This window comes from Bombina bombina, chromosome 2, assembly GCF_027579735.1.
Source record: "Bombina bombina isolate aBomBom1 chromosome 2, aBomBom1.pri, whole genome shotgun sequence".
NCBI classification, from domain to species: Eukaryota; Metazoa; Chordata; class Amphibia; order Anura; family Bombinatoridae; genus Bombina; species Bombina bombina.
In genome coordinates, this window is record NC_069500.1 from 1,082,900,995 (window position 1) to 1,082,923,376 (window position 22,382).

Genomic DNA, 22,382 nt, shown 5'->3' on the forward strand with positions numbered 1-22,382 from the left:
GTCATATCTTTGAGCTCTTATAACTTTTTTTGTTCAATAATTTTTATAAAATATTTTTTATTAGATAGTGTTATTATGAGTATAACTATACTTTTAAATGTATTTTTTATCTATCCCAATGCGTGTTAACTTTCAACTTGTAATATGATTGTTACATTCGATGAGCGGAAACAGCTGCAATAAACCTGATATCGATTGCGTGTAACTGTTAGCTCACCACTTGTAATCTGGCCCACGTCAGGTAGTTTTGCAATACTTTTATGGAATAACAGAGACAGAGATGACATTTGACATTTTAAAGAGCTTGCCTATAAACCCTTATCAAAAACCTCTTGTAAAAATTGAAGAATAATAGGAATTCTAAAAGATGTTTATTTGTAACCTTTCCTCCCAAAGAGATCAAACTCCCTGTGCTCTCCTGGACCCCCATACTGTTCCTTAACCCTGAGGATCTGTCGTGATTACAGTCCAGGGTGGACAGACACAAGATGCTGCCTGAGGAATGAAACTAATAAGTAATACCAAAGCGCCCACTATACGAAGGCTGGGTCTGGACCTAATGCAATATTATCAAACGATTACAATAAACAATTTATTGAGTACACAAATAAGTTAAAAACATGGATCCATGTAAAAACAATTAAATTTATACAACAATAATAGCTAAATGAATAGTTAAAACAAATAGTTATGTAACAGATATAGCATTTAAAATTGTGCAACCATTGCTCTTAAAAATATTCCTAAAAAATTCCAAATTTAGTATAAGGCTCACAACAGAAATTCAACTTTGTGTTTACCACATACACAAATTTATACAGCAATAATAGCTAAATGAATAGTTAAAACAAATAGTTATAGCAGATATGGCATTTAAAATTGTGCAAACATTGCTCTTAAAAAATATTCCTAAAAAATTCCAAATGAAGTATAAGGCTCACAACAAAAATTCAACTTTGTGTTTACCACATACACATAATAGGTGAAATATATTAGTCAGTTATATAATATTATCTAACCAATAATGTTCTCGATTCTATGCAATGCTCCTAAATATTGCCAATAGTGACTAATGTGTAAGGCTCTGAGTAAGACCTTTAACTGTGTGTTTAACACATACGCATTGTCAAGTAAAAAATATTGTGACAGCAATAAGCCAATGTAAAAAATGTGTATCAAAAAAGTTGTGTGCAAAAATTAGTGTACAAAAATTATTAATGGTCAAAGAATAGGTTGATCTTCAAAAAATGTGAATTAAGAACAAAGATTGTGAAAAATGAAAAACCAAAAATTTACAAAAACATTGTGGTGTGTTCAAATAGTAACTTGTATAAATGTAAATAATAGTCCAACCGTTAAAAATAGTCCAACAGTGAAAACTTAATAGAAAAAATAATCCAACAATAAATTATAATAAGTAGTGTGTCTCTTTAAGAAAAAACAATAATCCTTAAAGGAGTCTTGATAAAGGTCTCTTTGTGACCGAAACGCGTCGACTGGTAAGCACAATTTCATTTTCTATTGATCTAAAAACAATCTACACCATCATATCTTTCTTTTACAGAAGGATCATCCAGGGATTATAACAAAATATTTGCCAAGAAGATAGAATTTTGGGTTGGAAAACGGCTAGCAAGTACTGACACTGCTATTCAGTATAAAACACTTGGAAAATCACCATAACTATTGCTGTTAGGATTCACAACACTTTAAGGATTATTGTTTTTTCTTATTGTTTTTTCTTAAAGAGACACACTACTTATTATAATTTATTGCTGGATTATTTTTTCTATTAAGTTTTCACTGTTGGACTATTTTTAATGGTTGGACTATTATTTACATTTATACAAGTTACTATTTGAACACACCACAATGTTTTTGTAAATTTTTGGTTTTTCATTTTTCACAATCTTTGTTCTTAATTCACGTTTTTTGAAGATCAACCTATTTTTTGACCATTAATAATTTTTGTACACTAATTTTTGCACACAACTTTTTTGATACACATTTTTTACATTGGCTTATTGCTGTCACAATATTTTTTACTTGACAATGCGTATGTGTTAAACACACAGTTAAAGGTCTTACTCAGAGCCTTACACATTAGTCACTATTGGCAATATTTAGGAGCATTGCATAGAATCGAGAACATTATTGGTTAGATAATATTATATAACTGACTAATATATTTCACCTATTATGTGTATGTGGTAAACACAAAGTTGAATTTTTGTTGTGAGCCTTATACTTAATTTGGAATTTTTTAGGAATATTTTTTAAGAGCAATGTTTGCACAATTTTAAATGCCATATCTGCTATAACTATTTGTTTTAACTATTCATTTAGCTATTATTGCTGTATAAATTTGTGTATGTGTATGTGGTAAACACAAAGTTGAATTTCTGTTGTGAGCCTTATACTAAATTTGGAATTTTTTAGGAATATTTTTAAGAGCAATGTTTGCACAATTTTAAATGCTATATCTGTTACATAACTATTTGTTTTAACTATTCATTTAGCTATTATTGTTGTATAAATTTGATTGTTTATACATGGATCCATGTTTTTAACTTATTTGTGTACTCAATAAATTGTTTATTGTAATCGTTTGATAATATTGCATTAGGTCCAGACCCAGCCTTCGTATAGTTGGCGCTTTGGTATACCTTATTAGTTTCATCTTTCCATTTTGACAACTAGGTGTCAAATTATCAAAGCCAGAGGTCTTATTTAGTAGGCGCTAGGTTTACTCCACTATCAATATGCTCCCTGAAGAATGGACTGGTTTTCTATTCCCTAGGATAGAATCATGCTTTCACGTGCAGAGGTCACTTTCTACTATTAGCTAGAAGAGCCACTATTCCCTTATGCCTGGATGAATATTTTATTCAAGCAGGAGCCACTTTTTTAGGTCACCTGTGTGCCTATTGGGTCAGTAAGGACTACTTTCTCAGGGTGCCTGTGCACCTTCTGGCTAGCAGGGGCCACTTTCCTAGGATGGCTTAGGGCCTATTGGTGAGCATGGGCCACTTTCTCAGGGTGCCTGTTAGGCTATTGGTGAGCAGGGCAAACAAGCAATAGATAGGGGTACCGCTATGTGAGTGTTATAATACAATTTATTTGTTATTATTCTTTAAAACAAACCCCCAATTAAAAATGTATATACGAAACAATTGAAATTAATATTTATTCCTACTTTTTTTAGATTAGTTAATATTTATATACACATTGAAATATATTAAGTAGAGACTAGCTTTGAATCAAAAATGCACACTTATTCCGTTACAATATTCTATACAACAGATCATAAAAAAATATTTCTTTAAAATTAACCTTACTCACAATGAATCGCATTAAAATACCAGAATATGGACCGCTAACTTCAGTGTTTAGATAAACAATATACCAAGATACTTCACACAAATCTTCCTGGGTCTCAATAGATTTAAGGTAACTTTCAGACAAGTATAATTAAGTAACTTAGCCCACAAATGATTCTATATAATTTTAATTAAAAACACCAGAAATTATATATATTATTAATGCAAACAGCCAATTTATGTGCCAATATGTCTGACCTGAAATGATCTCTTATATAGCTACAATAAGGCAAATTCTAAAATGTATATATAGCAATAACTGTAATTAATTAATGATATTAAAATATACAAAATTCTTTCTAAACATTAATATTTAATACCAGTATACTTACTACAATTTAACTAAAGTTTGGCACGTGATATACCATACCCCTTTTTATTCTAATCATTAGTGAACATTTTTGGATACGCCCCACAGAGCTTGTCTGTGATAGGTTACGGGAATGATTTGGTTGTAACACTAGATTTAGGCCATCAGGGGCAGCAGACAGAGACAAACATTTTCATTTTTAACACTGCTAACAGTAAATACAGTTCTTATATATTTTTATTCAATATACTATAATTTCTAGTATTAATAAGTCATATGTTTAATATACATGGGACCATATAGTGCCATTTAATACAATTTAGCATGTATTTATAGAGACTAAACATGAGTATATTACTTTTACTTTTAGAAAATGCCTTAAAAGTTGCATTTTTTATGAGGGACTAGTAGTATCAATCAATTAAATATATATGTCTATCTGACTTATTCTGTATATCAGTTCATTTGATATACTGGTACATATTTAATTTCCTAGTCACATCTTAAGGCATTTTCTAAAATATAATAAGTAATATCTGCCAGACAGATAGCTCAGCATGCTAAAGCACTGTGGCTGAGCTCTGTAGCAACCCAAGGGTTGCAGGTTCAATCCCTGGCGAGGTCCACTCAGCCTTTCATCCTTCCGAGGTCGATAAAATGAGCACCGCCTTGAGACCCTAACGGGTGATTAGCCGCACTTTACAAGTACCCAATACATAGATATACATGAGTATTATAGTTATATATTAATACATGTCTCAACAGTGTTTAAGACATGGTCTCAAAATCTATGATGCATTTATATATATTAACTTATAGTATCTTATTTGGAAACCTCATCTTTAAACCAGTTCTTCCCTGTAATATTCATTAGATTTCTGGAAAACAAAGAAAAATGTGTTTATCTTGAAATAAAGGGGTTAGATATTTTTAATTTACTATACAGCTACTTATTCAATACAGCAGACATGTATCCAATATACTATAACTTTCAGATCAATACATATATATAAATATATAAATATATATATGTTGTTACTATAATCTTATATGAAGATTAAGTCACAGCATTCCCATATGTCTGTAGGTAACTTGAGTTTAGATGCCTTATGTGTATTGAAACTCAGCAGGTACCAATTTAACACTCAGATGATATGAGCTACATCCTTTGAGAATGGTTGTATATTCCATTATCCTTACAGATGGACCATCCGCTCCTCCAGATAGGGAAACTCTTTACACAGGCCTCCTTTATAATGGAAAATTGTGATATTCTGGCTTGTAATGTGTATTCTAGTCACAGCAGGGGGGTTGTGTTACCCAGTCCAGACCATCTGGCAGAGAGAACTGTAATTTATAGTAAATAAAACTGATGCAACCAGTTTCATATATAATGAACCCTTTGGTCTTATCATGTATAAATAATATATATATATATATATATATATATATATATATATATATATATATATATATATATATATATATATATATATATATATATACCTATATATATTATTTAATAACACTCACACTTATCCTGGCAGCTATTAAGTGGGGATGAACAAGTGGTCACTAAGCAGCACTTCACCAAGTGTAAAAAGGCAGTCACTGACAGGTTTGGCAATTCTCAGTGCCTGAATGCAGAGATGAGGAGTAGCAGCTATATACCGGTACTTGCCAGCGTCTTCTGGTCGATCCGGTTGTCACTACCACCACTTCAAGGGAGGGGACATGCTGTGTAATTCAGGAATGTCGTCTCCTTTCCACATCAGGTACGGCTTACACTGGGGGCCCGTTCAAATGGGTAATAATCTGGGAAGCATTCCAAAAGTCACATGACTCGGGCAGCCCAATCATAGTGCAGCTCAACCCAGGCTATGGGCCAATGGAAAGCATGAAAAAGTGAAGGAGCCAGGGAGCTGTATAAAACTTAGCATTTATTTAAGCAACATATGCAGATTACAAGCAGAGCCAACAGGAAACATGAAGGTAAACAGTCAGGGGCGACTTTCTCAGGGTTGCCTGTGCACCTATTGCTGAGCAGGTGCCACTTTAACAGGGTGTCTGAGCACCTATAGGATAGTAGGAGCCACTTTCCTGGGGTGATGGGTGCCTATTGATGAGCAGGGGGCACTTTTGTATGGTGCCTGGGAGCCTATAGGCAAGCAGGGCTACTTTCCCAGAGTGCTTGGGTGTGTTTTGGTGAACAGGTGCCATTTTCCTGGGGTGTCTGGGCAACTATTGGCTGGCAGGGACCACATACCTATTTGTAAGCAGGGGCCACTTTCTCAGAGTGCTTGGGTGTGTTTTGCTGAGCAGGGACCACTTTCCCGGGGTGTCTTGGAGCTTATTAGCAAGCAGGGGGCACTTTACAGGGGTTCCTGGTCTCATATTGACTAGTAGAGGCCACTTTCGCTTGGTGCATGGGTGCCTATTTGCTAACAGATGCCCCTTTTAAAGGGCATCTGTGCACCTATTAAGTAAGCAGGGGGCACTTTCTCAGGGTGACTGTGCACCATTTGGTGAGCAGGGGCTACTTTCTTTAGGGGTCTGGGCACCTATTGGCTAATAGGAACCACATTCCTAGGGTGCCTATCAATAAACAGGGGCCACATTCCTGGGGTACCTGGGTGCCTAATGGTGAGCATTGGTAACTTTTTAGGGTACTTAGGTGTGTTTTGGCAAGCAGGGGCCACTTTCTGGGGTGCTTGAGTCCCTATTTATCAGCAGGAGCCACTTTTTTTGGGTGCCAGGGCACCTATTAACCAGCAGAGGCAACTTTCCTGGAGTCACTGGGAGCCTATTGATTAGCAGGGGTGCTTTCCTGGGGTGTCTGGGCACCTATTGGCGAGCAGGGGCTACTTTCCCAGGGTGCCTGGGCACTTATTGCTTAGCAGGGGTCACTATCCTTGAGGGATCCTAGGCAACTATTAGCGAGCGGGTGCCATTTTCCTGGGTTGCTTAGGCTCCTATTGACGAGCAGGGGCCACTTTTCTGAAGTGCCTGGGCATCTATTAGTCAGCAAGGGCCACTTTCCCTCTGTACCTTGGGGCATATTAGTGAGCAGGGGCCACTTTCCTTGGGTACCTGGGCATCTATTGGCAAGCAGGGCCACTCTTACTGTATGTTAGCCAGCAGGGGCCACTTTCCTGGAGTACCTGGGTGACTATTGGCAAACAGGGGCCACTTTTTTTGGGTGCCTGGGCATGTATTGGTGAGAAGGGGTCACCTTCCTTTAGGGTTCCTAGATGACTATTAGTGAGCAGGCGCCACTTTCATTGGGGTGCCTGATGAGCTGAGGACACTTTCCTGGAGTGCCTGGACACCTATTTTCGAGGAGGAGCCACTTTCCTGGGGTTCCTAGGTGCATATGGTGAACAGGGGACATTTTCCTGGGGTACCTGGGTGTCTGTTAGTGAGCAGGGGCCACTGTTACCAAATATTAATAAGCAGGGAGCCACTATCATGGAGTTTCTAGGGACCTATTGGCAAGAAGGGGTAATTTTCCCTGAGTGCCTTGGCATATATTGGTGAGCAGGGGCCACTTTACTTGAGGGTTCCTAGGCAGCTAGCTATTGGTGAGCAGGACCACATTCAGGGAATGCCTAGGCAGCTATTAGTGAGCAGGGGCCACTTTTCCATGTTGCCTGGGTGGGTCCCTATTTCCTAAGCAAATTGCTTTAAAACATAAAAAAAAAAAACCTAGAAGAAACATGCAAAACTATTTGACTGAATACTACTTAGGCAAAAGGCTTTTTCCTAGGCAAATGGTTTTAAAGCTAAAATAACAATTTGCCAAAGCAAAAGCTATTTGCCTAAAATTTCTATTTGCCAACTATATACTGTATATATATTAAAGACTACCATATCCACAATAGAAAAACCTGTATGTACAGCAGTGGACACACATTACTGTCAATATAATACCATATCAAACTTTATTTGAGTTTACAAATTACATAGAATAAATCCACCAAACTAGAGACCAGTCAACCTGATATATTCGAGGAAAACATAAATTAGACGATTTCCATAGTTTCAGCTGTTTAGATTGTTTGTTTTAATTTGTAATCTCTCACTTCTGGATGAATTTCGAATATTTTCTTTATATATTCTAATACTGGTATTACGTTTGCAGGCTATTAAATAATAACACAAGATTTTGAGATAATATTGCAATAAGATCTCTGGAATGTACATATTGATAGCAAATACTGTGTATTATTTTTGCTCAGTTTTGCTTCTTTAGAGCCATAGTTGCATGAATTGGTTTATTTATTCATCTGGTAACCAGAGTCTGCTACAGTAACAAAAGGTGACGAGTTAGTCCACTTCAGGGTTGCTTAGCAACTTGTTAACAGTAATAGAGCAAACATTACATTCTCTAAGTAACTTGTAATTGGACATGTGAAGTTTGTTGCAGATGAAAAGCACCCTGGAATTAGAATCATATTAAATATTTTCAAAGGGTCACAAAAATCATTAGTATGGCATATTATTCGCTCTACCATAATGCTAATTTCCAGTCATTTGTTAGACAGGATTTTCATCCTCCCATTGTAAAGAGAGAGTATGATGATATTAAAAGTAAAGCTCTTTTATCCTGCAAAGAATTAAGGAAACAAGACAGAAGTGCAACAACATATGCTGGAGAATACACTAGAAAACAACTTGATGAAACTTCTCAGCCAAAGATGAGACCTTGCTCACCCACTAGAATGAACAAGCCTCACCCACCAGAGTAAGATTTAAAGAAATCGTAAGTATATTGTAAATAGCAGGAGAACCGGTCAATTGTTATCATCAAACCGGGTACAGCAACTGGACTTTGTGGTTTAGGAATTTCCATGTTTGGTTTATAATACTACATGTTAGCTGGCCATGAACAGTAGCAAAATGTAAGTGCATTATATATATCTAAATGTGTTTCCGTAAGACTTGTTTAAAGAATATACAGGTGAAAATATGCACATTAGATTGGAGATACAGCACAAATTATAACCTTTACTTGTTTGTAACAAAATGTATCAAAGCTTTACACTTTCATGAATAAAGATTAAGAAATTTATAGTATTTATTTATTTTGTTTTTGAAATATATAGAAAATATAATCAGCCCCCCACTTGTGCGTTCCTAAAAGGGTAATTGGATGAAATGTAACTGGGCCCACGCCTGATCTCATTAGTGTGAATGCAAATAACTAATTAGCTTATTATACTACCCCATTCTATATTTAATTTTGTGCCAATTTCATAGTTTTTAGAAAAATTACCTTCACAGAAAAGGTTAATTGGCAACTCTAATCTGAGTTGTGATAGACACGCAAGTAGATTTAAAATAGTTAAAAGCTATTTCATTTACACTATATTTGCCAGACTTGTATGTTTAGTTAATATATCATTATTAATGATTTTATGCAATATCTTTTGGCTTTTTTATATAAAATATTATAATGAAAATATTGTGTTGTGATTCATTTACTTTTACTTGAAGCATAACAACATCAGTAGCTAACAAGTAGAAAAATTGTAATATCTTCAGGGTGGCTCCTTTGAATTCAGTGTCAACTAGCACAAGGTAGAAGAAAAATAACAAAAATAGAAACACAGGATTTGTCTCCTTTGTCTAAGAAGATCAGAACCAAGCATGCAAAGAAAAAAAAGATTAAATATATTTGGAGGTTACTAGTTTTGGAATGGACTGTGTAGTTGAATGGGTCAGATAAACAAAATATTCATTACAAACATATTTTGATTAAGTTGTTCAAACAAACACAATATAAGCCACAGTACTTATTTTAAGCATTTGATCCATGCGGTTGATTTTGTAGTTTAATGGATCATTCAGAGAAATGTTACTTTTTTTCATTTGGTTCTAGAATATTTATGGTTACTACACTCCATAATCTACCAGGGCACTACAACTGTAAAAGAATGCTGTGTTCCTCAGCAGGTAATTATTTCTAATGAGTACCTAAGTGTTCTAGAAATGCTTCCTAACCTTAATAGCTAAAATGTAATTGTTTGTATTTTCAGATTGTGATTTTGTTTCCTTTTTCTTTTTCTTTACTATAATACAATAATTGACTACTTTCTGCACTGTTATGTTTTTTTTTCATCTCTAGAGTAGAATATTCTATGGAAATAAAGTCCAATTTAATATAACGACTTAATAATACTTTCATTTTTTCAGTTAACGGGTAAGGGGAGTGGATCTTAAAATCTATGTAAAATGCCCTGGTATCCTCCCTACTACAATAACCCCCAAAACCTACGCACTCACCCGTACACAATCTCTACCACAGTAGTATCAACCTATACATGAACCAGTGATGTGCAGTCACTAGAGGCAGGTGAGGCAGTGCTTCACCTCTCATATGGGCAAAAATATATATTTTTTTATTGACTTTTAAAAAAAAAAAAAAATTGTATTTTTTTTCCCCAGCATTTTTTTTTTTCACAGCTATATGTTGTGCAATGAAGAGGCACAAGCAGGTCTGCCCACCATTACACAACATGCTGCGCCATCTACTGGATGAAAGTGGTTAAGATCATTGCATGGCCCATTAACTGCTTATTTGAGGCAGTCCTATTTGGGCTGAACCAATCCAGTGAGAGGCATTAGTAAATGGAACTTAAAGTTGGGGCTGGATGTTAAATGATATAAAATAAAACAAAAACGGAAAAAAACAACTTTCATTTATTTTGTTGCTGTCCTGTGAACTTGCCAGCTTTGCTAAAGTGAAAAAGAGAGTTCTGTTCTTCCCCTCTAAGTGCAGTGGAATGTGCCACTGTCACTTCCTGAATCCTTACAGAGCAGGAGAGAGGCACAGAGAGCAGTGTTTCACCCACATCTTATTAAAGTAAGATTTTACTGAAAAGGATTCTGTTAGTGAAAATGATAATTCAATGAATGTGGTTTAGTGTTTTTTTTACTCTTTTACAGCAAAGGATCGTTTTTGTATTTTGTTTACTCAAACTTTACACCCACTAACTTAGCAGCTTGCCTCTGTACTGCACACTAATGTATGGTCTCATTTAGTCTCTGTACCTTTGCTGTTTTATTACTTAAAAATGCAGTGGTCCCTCCCCCCCCCCCTTGTGTGTGTGTGTGTCTCTCTCTCTATCCATCTCTCTCCTTATGTGTTGTTCTCCCCCATGGTCTCTTTCTCTCTCTGTCTCTCTTCCTCCCCCTCAGACTCTCTCATCCCTTATGTGTCTCTCTAACCCTCTGTGTGTGATTGTGTCTCTCTCTAACCCTCTGTGTGTGATTGTCTCTCTCTCTCTCTCTCTCTCTCTCTCTCTCTCTCTCTATCTCTAACCCTCTGTGTGTGATTGTGTCTCTCTCTAACCCTCTGTGTGTGATTGTGTCTCTCTCTCTCTTTCTCTCTAACCCTCTGTGTGTGATTGTGTCTCTCTCTAACCCTCTGTGTGTGATTGTGTCTCTCTCTCTCTCTCTCTCTCTTTCTCTCTAACCCTCTGTGTGTGATTGTCTCTCTCTCTCTCTTTCTCTCTCTCTATCTCTAACCCTCTGTGTGTGATTGTGTCTCTCTCTAACCCTCTGTGTGTGATTGTGTCTCTCTCTCTCTCTTTCTCTCTAACCCTCTGTGTGTGATTGTGTCTCTCTCTCTCTCTCTTTCTTTCTCTCTCTAACCCTCTGTGTGTGATTGTGTCTCTCTCTCTCTCTCTCTCTCTCTCTTTCTTTCTCTCTCTAACCCTCTGTGTGTGATTGTGTGTCTCTCTCTCTCTCTCTCTCTCTCTCTCTAACCCTCTGTGTGTGATTGTGTCTCTCTCTCTAACCCTCTGTGTGTGATTGTGTCTCTCTCTAACCCTCTGTGTGTGATTGTGTCTCTCTCTTTCTCTCTCTCTCACCCTCTGTGTGTGATTGTGTCTCTCTCTCTAACCCTCTGTGTGTGATTGTGTCTCTCGCGCTCTCTCTAACCCTCTGTGTGTGATTGTGTCTCTCTCTCTCTCTCTCTCTCTCTCTCTCTTTCTCTCTAACCCTCTGTGTGTGATTGTGTCTCTCTCTCTTTATTTCTCTCTCTCTCTAACCCTCTGTGTGTGATTGTGTCTCTCTCTCTCTCTTTCTCTCTCTCTAACCCTCTGTGTGTGATTGTGTCTCTCTCTAACCCTCTGTGTGTGATTGTGTCTCTCTCTCTCTCTCTCTCTCTCTCTCTAACCCTCTGTGTGTGATTGTGTCTCTCGCTCTCTCTCTAACCCTCTGTGTGTGATTGTGTCTCTCGCTCTCTCTCTAACCCTCTGTGTGTGATTGTGTCTCTCGCGCTCTCTCTAACCCTCTGTGTGTGATTGTGTCTCTCTCTTTCTCTCTCTAACCCTCTGTGTGTGATTGTGTCTCTCTCTTTCTCTCTCTAACCCTCTGAGTGTGATTGTGTCTCTTTCTTTCTCTCTCTCTAACCCTCTGTGTGTGATTGTGTCTCTCTTTCTCTAACCCTCTGTATGTGATTGAATCATTGTGTCTCTCTCTCTTTCTCTCTCTCTAACCCTCTGTGTGTGATTGTCTCTCTCTCTTTATTTCTCTCTCTCTAACCCTCTGTGCGTGATTGTGTCTCTCTCTCTCTCTAACCCTCTGTGTGTGATTGTGTCTCTCTCTCTTTCTCTCTCTCTAACCCTCTGTGTGTGATTGTGTCTCTCTCTCTTTCTCTCTCTCTCTAACCCCTCTGTGTGTGATTGTCTCTCTCTCTTTCTCTCTCTCTCTAACCCCTCTGTGTGTGATTGTGTCTCTCTCTCTTTTTCTCTAACCCTCTGTGTCTCTCTCCCCCGTCTGTCTCTCCCTCTCCCCCTGAATGCTTTTCTGTGTTTCTGTCTACCTTTTATTTATTTCATTAATGAATTGATAGTGCCACCTGATGGTGTGGCTTTATTTAAAGGGGTGAGGCCAAGCGCCCCACCATCTTTAGATTTCACCAGCCGCCATTGGATCAAGACATTTTTATATTTACTGCATAATGAAAGAATCTATAAGCATAATTTGCAGCATTAAAGTAAAAAGTATGTTTTAAAAATATTTTAATGGGCATGGATTTCTAGATCTCATAATCAGAGCAAGCCTTGTGTTATCTGGCAAGAGTTTCTGTTACAATCCTTTTAGACTAAAATCAGATGTTTACTAAGTTGACCAGTTTTCCAAGACACCATTTAAAGGGACATGAAACCCATATCAATCCCATATGCAAATTTAAATAACTTTCCAATTTACATCTAATATCTATTTTTTTTCATTCTTTTGATATCCTTTGTTGAAAATCATATCTAAATATGCTCAGTAGCTGCTGATTGGTGGCTGCACATAGATACCACATGTGATTGGCTCACCCATGTGCATTGCTATTTCTTCAACAAAGGATATCTAAAGAATGAAGGCGTATCCTAGCCACTGCCTCACCAGCCTCTGACGTCACTACACGTCACTGACATGAACACTCCCTTCTGCTTGGTCAACCTATCACAACACCCCAGTATCTAGGCGCCACCACTTAACACTTTAAAGATTCCTCTCCAAAACAATATGTTTTTTTATATAAATAAGTAAAAAAATAAATAAATAATAAAGTTGAAAAAGGGTCTACCATTAAAGGGACATTCCAGTCAAAATTGAAATACACATGAATTACATCTGTAAATAGAAAGATATTTACAATATACATACATTTGCAAAAATGCTTCTAGTAAAAGTCATTAATGTTTTAGTGTTAACATTTTTTTAACATGTGGATAGCTAGATATTCTCAGTCCACCAGCATTTTAAATACTGCAGATGCTCAGAGCGCCAGTAGGGCTTGTAATTATGCCAGCAAGTACCAAACTGAGTCATTATGAGATGATGCAAGCACCTAAGGCTCGCTAAGCAAGTGCTTTGTTTAAAATGCTGGTACATGGAGCATACTTAAATACACACTTGAAACAGCTATAGCCTTTATTAGAAGCATTTTTTCTAATTCATGTATATTGCAAAATTGCTTCTATTAAAAAGTGAAATGCACCCGTGTGAATTTGAATTTTGGCTGGAATGTCCCTTTAAGTCTCATTCAATATCTTCTATCTTCAGCTTTTTGTAGCTGGCAGCATCTGGGTTCCTCATATAGACCTCTGCCATGCTGTTGCCTGGGCGTAGGTCAAGCGTCCCTTATATATAATCAAGTTATAATGGGAGGTTTTTCTGTGTGACAATTAAGCACACTATTCCAGTTGGCAGGCCAGGGTAGTGTTAATTGCAATATGTGAGATAATCCTCTAGTGTATAATTATCTATTTTTGTTGTATGTTGTTTTTTTCAGTTTAGTGTCAATATATCTTTTTTTTGCAGGGAAGAATTGTAGAGCTTCCCACTCACCTAATGCTAAGTGCTTGATAGAGAAAAAAAACAAGGTATGTTATAAACTAGTGATATAATATATTATTTGCATTGAAGAGGCATGGTGGAAATACAACAAAATAAATAAATAATAGGGCATTAAATACAAATTCATAAAATTATAAAATTGTATGTTCCCTAAAATAAATGTCTTCTTGGATATGCTTACCTTTAGTCACATGTAGATGTTTAATTGAAATAATTTTTATTGCAAAAAACATATACGGTATATCACATCTTTCACATTTTTCATATACATATCTACATCTCCCTTTTCTGAAAAATGTCTCTCAGATAGAAGTCTCTGATGCTTTTTATGTTTCCACTATCAGAGTTTGAAGAAAGCAAAGTTCCTCAGTGGAGTAGTTGATGGTTGGGTAGTCCGATCTGTAGGTTGTAATAGTTAGTGTGATTATACCTGCGCTCCACATTAGCACCATGGATTAGGGGGCATAACAGATCGTTATCAGAAGATTTGAAATTTTCCTTAATAACCCCTTTCTCACCATGTCACTTCTCCTGTATTTTCTTAAAAAACTTTTCTTTCTAACCCTCCCCTTAATTAAATTATAGCAACAATCAACAGTAAACTTTAAACTTTCCCCTTCCCCCCCACACTCAATGTATCCTTAAAATTTCAACTTGCCTGTTCCTCCATTCCACCTGCCATCATTCCGGGGGGAGAGTCCAACCTTTCTTGTCTAGTTCTAGTTATCTGCAGTCGCTTGTCTTCCTCCCACCCCCGGGGTGTTATGGGTCTTATCTTGGTGTTTAGTCAGTTGTGTGTCTATCCTCTCAGTCTATGTCGGGTTAGTGTCCATTTAAGATCCAGTAATTCCAGATCTTCAAAAATTGCTCGTGGTTAGCTTGTATGAATGAGGCTGTTTCAGATAGCTTGTGAATTAGATTAATTTTTTCCATAATCTCTCCCCATGTGGGTGTCCCTACCTTCCAGTAACGTGCCACACATATCCTGGTAGCTGTACAGAGAATGTGTATAAATGTGTTTGTGGCTGAATTGAAGGGTTTTATATGTTCATTTAATAAAGCTTGGGTCGCGGTCAGAGTGATGTTTTCTGAGAGCACCTCACTCAACAGTTTAGATAACTTAGCCCATAGCAGTTGTACCCGAGGGCATTCCCACCACATATGTATGTATGTTCCTGCCTCCTCGCATCCTCTATAGCAATTTCTACTGCCAGCTTGAGTGTAGTGTGAGGTGACCAGTGGAGTGAGATACCACCTATAAACAGTTTTGATGCAATTTTCTTTCAGATCTGCACTGATCATACCTCTCCCTGAGTTCTTAAAGATGTCTTCCCATTCCTCTTTGGAGTGTGTTATTTTGGTATCTCTTTCCCATTTCTCCATTAAAGGAGATTTGGAAGAATGTTTGGTTGATTGTAATGATATGTATAGGGTAGAGATCATACCTTTATGTCGGGAATCAGTACTACACAGCTTCTCTAGTGTCGTTGTGTGCTGTCTAGGTTGTTTAGGTAGGGCCTTATTTATTGCAGATGCAATCTGTAGGTATAGGAACCAGTGCAGTTTGTCTGGTAGTATTTTGTCTTGTATTTGTTGGTAAGTAGCTAATTTCCCTTTGTGAAGAAAGTCTGCCAGTCTATAGAGCCCCTTATTTGCCCATTTATCGATTAGTACCTGATGTTCAGGGTTCATCAGTGTCCTTAATGGCTTTATTAATGAGTCAGATGGTAAAAGTTTTAGTTTGCTAGTTAACAGGTGCCACATTGACATCATTTCCCCAGTTATTTTTGAGGCTGTAGTTAGTTTGAGGATATCTTTCGGGTGTTCCCAAAGTATATCTTCTGATTGTTTGTAACCTGCTATTAGAGTCTCCACCCTTACCCAGATCAATTCTTTTTGTTTTTTGCTCATTAAGGTGGTCTGTGCTAATCTCGCTGCTTGATAATAATTAAGCAGATTTGGTACCCCTACTCCCCCTAGATGTTTATGTTGCAGTAATACTTGTGAAGGTATCCTAGCTTTTTTATTTCCTCTTATGAATCTAATCAGATCCATCTGAAGTTTATTTAATTCTGGTAGTGGGATCTTAATCGGTAGGGCCCTGAAAAAATACAATAGCCTAGGGAGGACGTTCATCCTGACCGCCGACAATCGGCCGTACCAGGAGAAACCTCCAGTTTTCCATTTTTTAATTTCCTTTCTGATTATTTTATACAAAGGTGCATAATTTAGTTTGTATAGGTTTGATGTATCGACCGACAGCTTAACTCCTAAATATTTAATTGCCCCTGTAGCCCACTCAAACAGAAAATTGGTGGCAATAATCTTTTTAGTGTGGTCAGGGAGAGCGATAGATAGTGCCTCGCATTTTTCCTGATTTATTTTGTATCCTGATATATCAGCATAATCTTGTAAAATACGGTATAAATGGGGTAGGGATTCCAGTGGCTTGGTCAGGGTAAGGAGGATGTCATCTGCAAATAGAGAAATTTTAAATTCCTCGTTACCTAACGATACTCCGTGTATTTCTGGGGTCAAGCGAATCACTGCTGCTAGGGGCTCTATGCATAGGGCAAATAAAAGTGGCGATAAGGGGCATCCCTGTCTTGTCCCATTTTGGATGTCAATCCTCTTGGATTGGTAGCCTGCCGCTCTAATGTGGGCAGTAGGATTAGAATATATACTTTTTATAGCCTGAACAAATGGTCCATTAAATCCCAATTTACTCAAGACCTCAAACATAAAAACCCAGTCTATTCTGTCAAACGCCTTCTCTGCGTCCAAGGACAGGACCAGAGAAGGCGTTTTTGTCTTATGGAGATAGTCAACCAGGGAGATTGTACGTCTTATATTGTCAGGAGCTTCTCTTCCGGGTATAAATCCCACTTGGTCTGGGTGAATTAGGGTCGGCAGATGTGATTTGAGTCTATTTGCCAAAATTTTGCTAAAAATCTTTATATCTTGGTTGATTAAGGATATGGGCCTATAACTTTGGCATAGCTGTGGGTTTCGTCCTGGTTTAGGAATTACCACTATCTTAGCCTGTAAAATTTCTGTTGGGATTGCTTTACCTTGTAGGATATTGTTACAAAATGTTACAACATGTGGGACTAGAGTTGATTTAAAAAGTTGATAGTATTCACCTGGGAATCCATCTGGACCAGGTGCTTTTCCTGGCTTGAGCTCCTTGATGGCTATAAGGACCTCCCTGGCTGACACCTCGGCATTCAGTTCGTCCCTAATCGTTTTATCAATAGGTGTTAATTTAGCCTCATCTAGGAATCTATGTAGTGTCTGCTTCGTTTTATCGTTTTGCGTCGTTTTGTTTCCGTCATAAAGTTGTGCGTAATACTGAGCAAAGCTGTCAGCTATTTCTTGGGGATTTGAGGTGTATGTGCCGTTATTTTTTTGCAGGATTGGAATAGAAAAGGATTTCATCTGTTCTCTAAGTTTATGTGCTAGGTACTTATCTGGCTTGTTAGAGTAGAGAAAGTAATTTGCTTTCAGTCTGTGTGCAGCCCTTAGAGATGCCCTATTCATAATCGTTGATAATTCTACTCTCTTTGCTTGTAGTTCTTGGAACAGTGTTTCTGATTGGTCTCGTTGATGTAGTTTTGTGAGTGTGTCTATTTGAGCCTGTAGAGAGTCTATTTGAGATCTGTTAGCTTTGGTGAGAGCTGCCTTTTCTTTTATGAGTAATCCCCTAATAAAAGGTTTATGTGCTGCCCATGTGCTAATCGGATTAGAGGTGGAACCCGTGTTTAGTGCCCAGTATTCTGTCATTGCTTGTGAGATGGAGTTAAGTATACCTGGTTGTTGTAGCACAGAAGGGTCATAGTTCCAAGAGCGTGCTGTGCTGATTTGGAATGTTTCTTTAATGTGAATTTGGACTATAGAGTGGTCTGACCAAGCGCAAGCATGGATAGTAGAGGATGCCAAGTCAGGGAGCCATATCTGGCTTAAGTAAACATAGTCCAATTTTGAGTACGTTTTGTGAGCATGGGAATAGTAAGTGTAGTCTAGTGTTCTCCCATAAAGAGTGTCCCAGGAGTCTAGAATATTGTGGGATAGAAAAATCTCCTTTATTTTTTTTTACCATAGAGTTATGCCTAAGTTGTTTTTGGGTCAGTTTGTGCTGGTCTGCACCTTGGAATTTATATAGTTCTATATTAAAATCACCCCCCAGTAGAATCCTATCTTGTGTCCATTGGGTAAGCAGATAGGAGATGTGTGTGAAAAAAGAGATTTGCGTCTCATTGGGAGCGTAGATATTGCATAAAACAATTTGCTTGTCTCTTTGTCTACCTCTGACTATTAAGAACCTCCCTTCTGGGTCCCTGATCGTCTCCTCCACTGCTAAGCCCAGGGATTGGTGTATCAGTATCGAGACCCCCCGCTTCTTTTTGTCTGTCGTTGAATGATAGTGTTGAGTAAAGTTTCTGGCCCAATATTTTGGAACTACGTCTTTGGTGAAGTGAGTCTCTTGTAGGAAGATTATATTAGCCTTAATTTTAAGATATTGGGCCAGTGCCGTCCGTCTTTTTAGGTCTGTGTTAAGGCCCCTAACATTATGTGATATCAAACGTATGTCAACAGTCATCACTTACAGTTTGAAGTCTGGGACTCTCACCCCCGGATCCGCCTCTACCAATATTTCTGCCGTTCTCCTTAGTGACTTTAGATGAGGCCCTTTGTTTCTAGGTAAGTTACTTGAGTAGGAGAGGCAAAATAGCTGAGCGAAAACAAAAGCAAGAACAGTCAAATTACATGATGTTATCAACAAAATAATTGTGGTACATTGAGTGAGAACAAAAAAAACAATAGAGAACTGATATCTCCCACATTTAAAAACTGCATGTAGGAGTAAAACATAAGAAATGTAGAAAACCTTCAATCCCACCCTCCCCCCCCTCTTTACATCATCCACTATATGAGTGGTTGTTTGCTCCCACTGCTGGGATGCTGACATCGGGCCTAAAAAATGTTCAGGTTTACCTTGTTTCTGTTACCAACAGTTTAGTTCTCAAACAATTTTCAACAATGAATATCGTTTAACTTTTGTAGTTCCTGGACTCCTTGATCTGTATCTCCTGTTTCTTCACAGGTAGATGAGCACGTTGTTATATGTAGAATCAAAGTCTCATGTCTTGGATTTCTTCTTTGTCACTTTGGACCATCTTTGTTTATTCAGTTGTTTAGTCCTAGATGATTGCTGTGCCGAATCTTCTGCTTGTTCCAGTTGCGGTAGTTCCGGCGGTTCCAGTGATAGTTGCTTGCAGATCATTGGTATCTCATCTGGTTCTTTTAGGCTCAGTGATCGGCCGTTGTGTAGAATGTTTAGGTTGAAAGGGAACCCCCATCTGTATCTGATTTGGTGTTTCCTCAGTAGCGTGGTGAGTGGTCTCAGTTTGCTTCTTCTTTGTAGCGTTTTGATGCAGAGATCTTGGTAGAATTGAATCACTGATCCTTGGAATTTGAATGTAGGGTTCTTTCTTGCTGCTGTAAGGATTTCTTCCTTTTCTGGGAATCTGTAGAATTTGACCACCACATCCCTAGGGGGTGCTTCTTCTTTTGGTTTGGGTCTTAGTGCTCTATGGGCCCTTTCCAGCTGGTATTTGTCATCATTCACCTCACCTGAGATAGCTTGGAAGAGTTGATGCAGGTAGGTGCTCAATTCATCTGTTGTAACAGATTCCGGTATTCCTTTTAATCTTAGATTGCACCTCCGAGTTCTGTTTTCAAGATCTTCTAGTTTGTCTTGTATCTCAGAGACCTCTTGTTGTTGTGTTGTGAGTTGCATGGTAACATTCGTGAGTTCTTCTGCTACCGAGGCTTCTGCCTCTTCTAGTGCCGCTACTCTGGAGCCTAGATCTGTTACGTCCTGTTTTATTTCTGTTAGACTGTCAGTCACAGTGTTCTGGAATGCGTCAAATTTTTCCCATAGCTTATTGAAATTTTTATCAATATCTTTTTTAGATACCAACGACCTAAGGTCAGCTTTAGTGACAGGAATGGAGTTCTCCTCAGCGAACTGTGAATCTGAGTCAGAGTCCATATCTTCTGCTGTAGTGTTGTTTATTGTCTCCTGTTCTTTTGCAGGTTTAAAAAATAAATTTGCAGCTGGTGTTTTAGGGCCTTGAGAAGATTTGTTATGTTTTCTCGCCGCCATAGTTGCTGATCAGAATTCGTCTCTGATGGAGAAAAATAATAGCAGTTTTAGTTTGAGGTTGTTGATCTGTACTGTATTGCCCTCTCTGCTGTGTACTATGATCTCACTCCATTTTAGGTAGGGTGGTACTGTATTTTTATCTTTCACCTGCTTGTTGGCTTAATTCCGTTTATGGAATATTACAGTAGGCTGATGTCGTCTGTGACAAAATTATCTCTGCATTTCACTATCTTTTTGATTTTATTTCAGCTGCTTTTGTTGTGAATTACATGCGCAGATCTAGGTATTATTTCATAATAGGATAGTAGTAGGTTAATGGGCGTCAATTGTGATAAAGCGTGGTTCTGCTGTGCTTATATTAATATAGTGGTATATATAGAGATACGTTTCTGTTTCTTAAATATGTTGCTTTAATAGTATTGTAGTTTGCATATCTCTGTAGTGCATATTTAATTCACTAGCATTATCAGTTAAGAGAGTTTGAGTCCCATATAGATATATTGTGTGTCACAGGTTTCCAAATGATTATGTTCCTGCAGCACTTGTCAGTATCTGTTGTTTCCTTTTATTTTAAAAAAGAGAAGGTTTGTGCTAGGACAGAGTAGGCCATAGTAGCTAAACTTTTCAGACCTTATGTTGTGTGTCACCTTCAAGAGATTGTTTGTCCCTTTATAGTCATATTCGTAACTTTTAGCTTTTGAACGGTGCTACACTTTCTATTTGCAATATCCCGGTGGCGGGATCACCAGTCGTCTTGTTAGTTAGGCTGGAAGCAGAGGCCTATCACCTCCTCGGTCGCTACTTAGTTCGACTGTGTAACTGTCAGTTCGGCTCCACTTTGCCTAAATATATGTGCGGTCAGGGTCCGGCTCTCATTGTCTTACCGCCATTGTGTTTGCTTTGATAGTCAGATCATAGCCTCTGTTGTTAGCTTCTGTTTGTTAGGCCACATGGCCAAGATGGCGGGCGGTTCTACTTGCTCCGTCTTGTATCTGTGGCTTGTCCGGTCCTGTGTCGGTCAAATCAGTCTCTCTGATGCTGCTATTCAGGCTACAGCACTTCTCCTGTCATCTCACAGCCTGTACTGGGTAACGATTAGCCCATATATAAGGTATAATACAGCAGTGTTTAGCGGAGCTCACAGATTACACCGCCATTCACCTTGAGCTCCAGGCTCCGCCCCTACATGTAGATGTTTAAAGGGACAGTATACACCAATTTTCATATAACTGCATGTAATAGACACTACTATAAGGAAGAAAAAGAGGTCCTGAGAGAAGAAATATTTTCTTTAGACTGACCTTGTTAAATATTATTTGGAGGTGAGTAGTCTAAAGTGTGCATTGAGCATAAGTTAAGTTACACACACAATAACACTATTTACAGATTTGGGAAAAGTAGAAATGCTCTTATAGCACATATACAATAAGCTTAAAGGGACACTGAAATCAGTAAGAATGAATTCTAACAAAATCAAGGAATGTCAGCGAGTCTTCTAAAATGTAAATGAATGCAATAGCAGAAGATTTTCATATATAATGTGTTTATCAGGGGAGTCCTCAGGGCCGTACTGGGAATGAAAAGGAGCCATGGAAAAATAGAAGACAAGTCCTTTATTCCGTTGAGACCATATATTATATACATATATATACAGTATATATACAGTATATAGACATATATATATATATATATATATATATATATATATATATATATATATACAGAATGAGGCAAGTGCACTCTCACAAACAGTTCTCCAAGGGCCAGGGTGCTAGAGTAGGTAAAATGTAGAGAACAGGAAACAGCACTCTCTGGACTTAAGTATAAGTATAAGTGGTCTGATGAAGGGGAGCATTCCCCGAAACGTTACCTAATAAACTATCTGTTTATACTTAAGTCCAGAGAGTGCTGTTTCCTGTTCTCTACATATATATATATATATATACACACACACACATATATATATATATATATATATATATACACACACACATATATATATATATATATATATATATCCTTAAAGGGACATTAACACTTTGAGATGGTAATATAAAATGATTAATCGTATATATTTAAAAAAAAAGTCTAGAATATACTTTCATTATTTATTTTGTTCCCTTTTCCTGAAATTCCATTCTGAAATTCTGAGCTTTTCAGT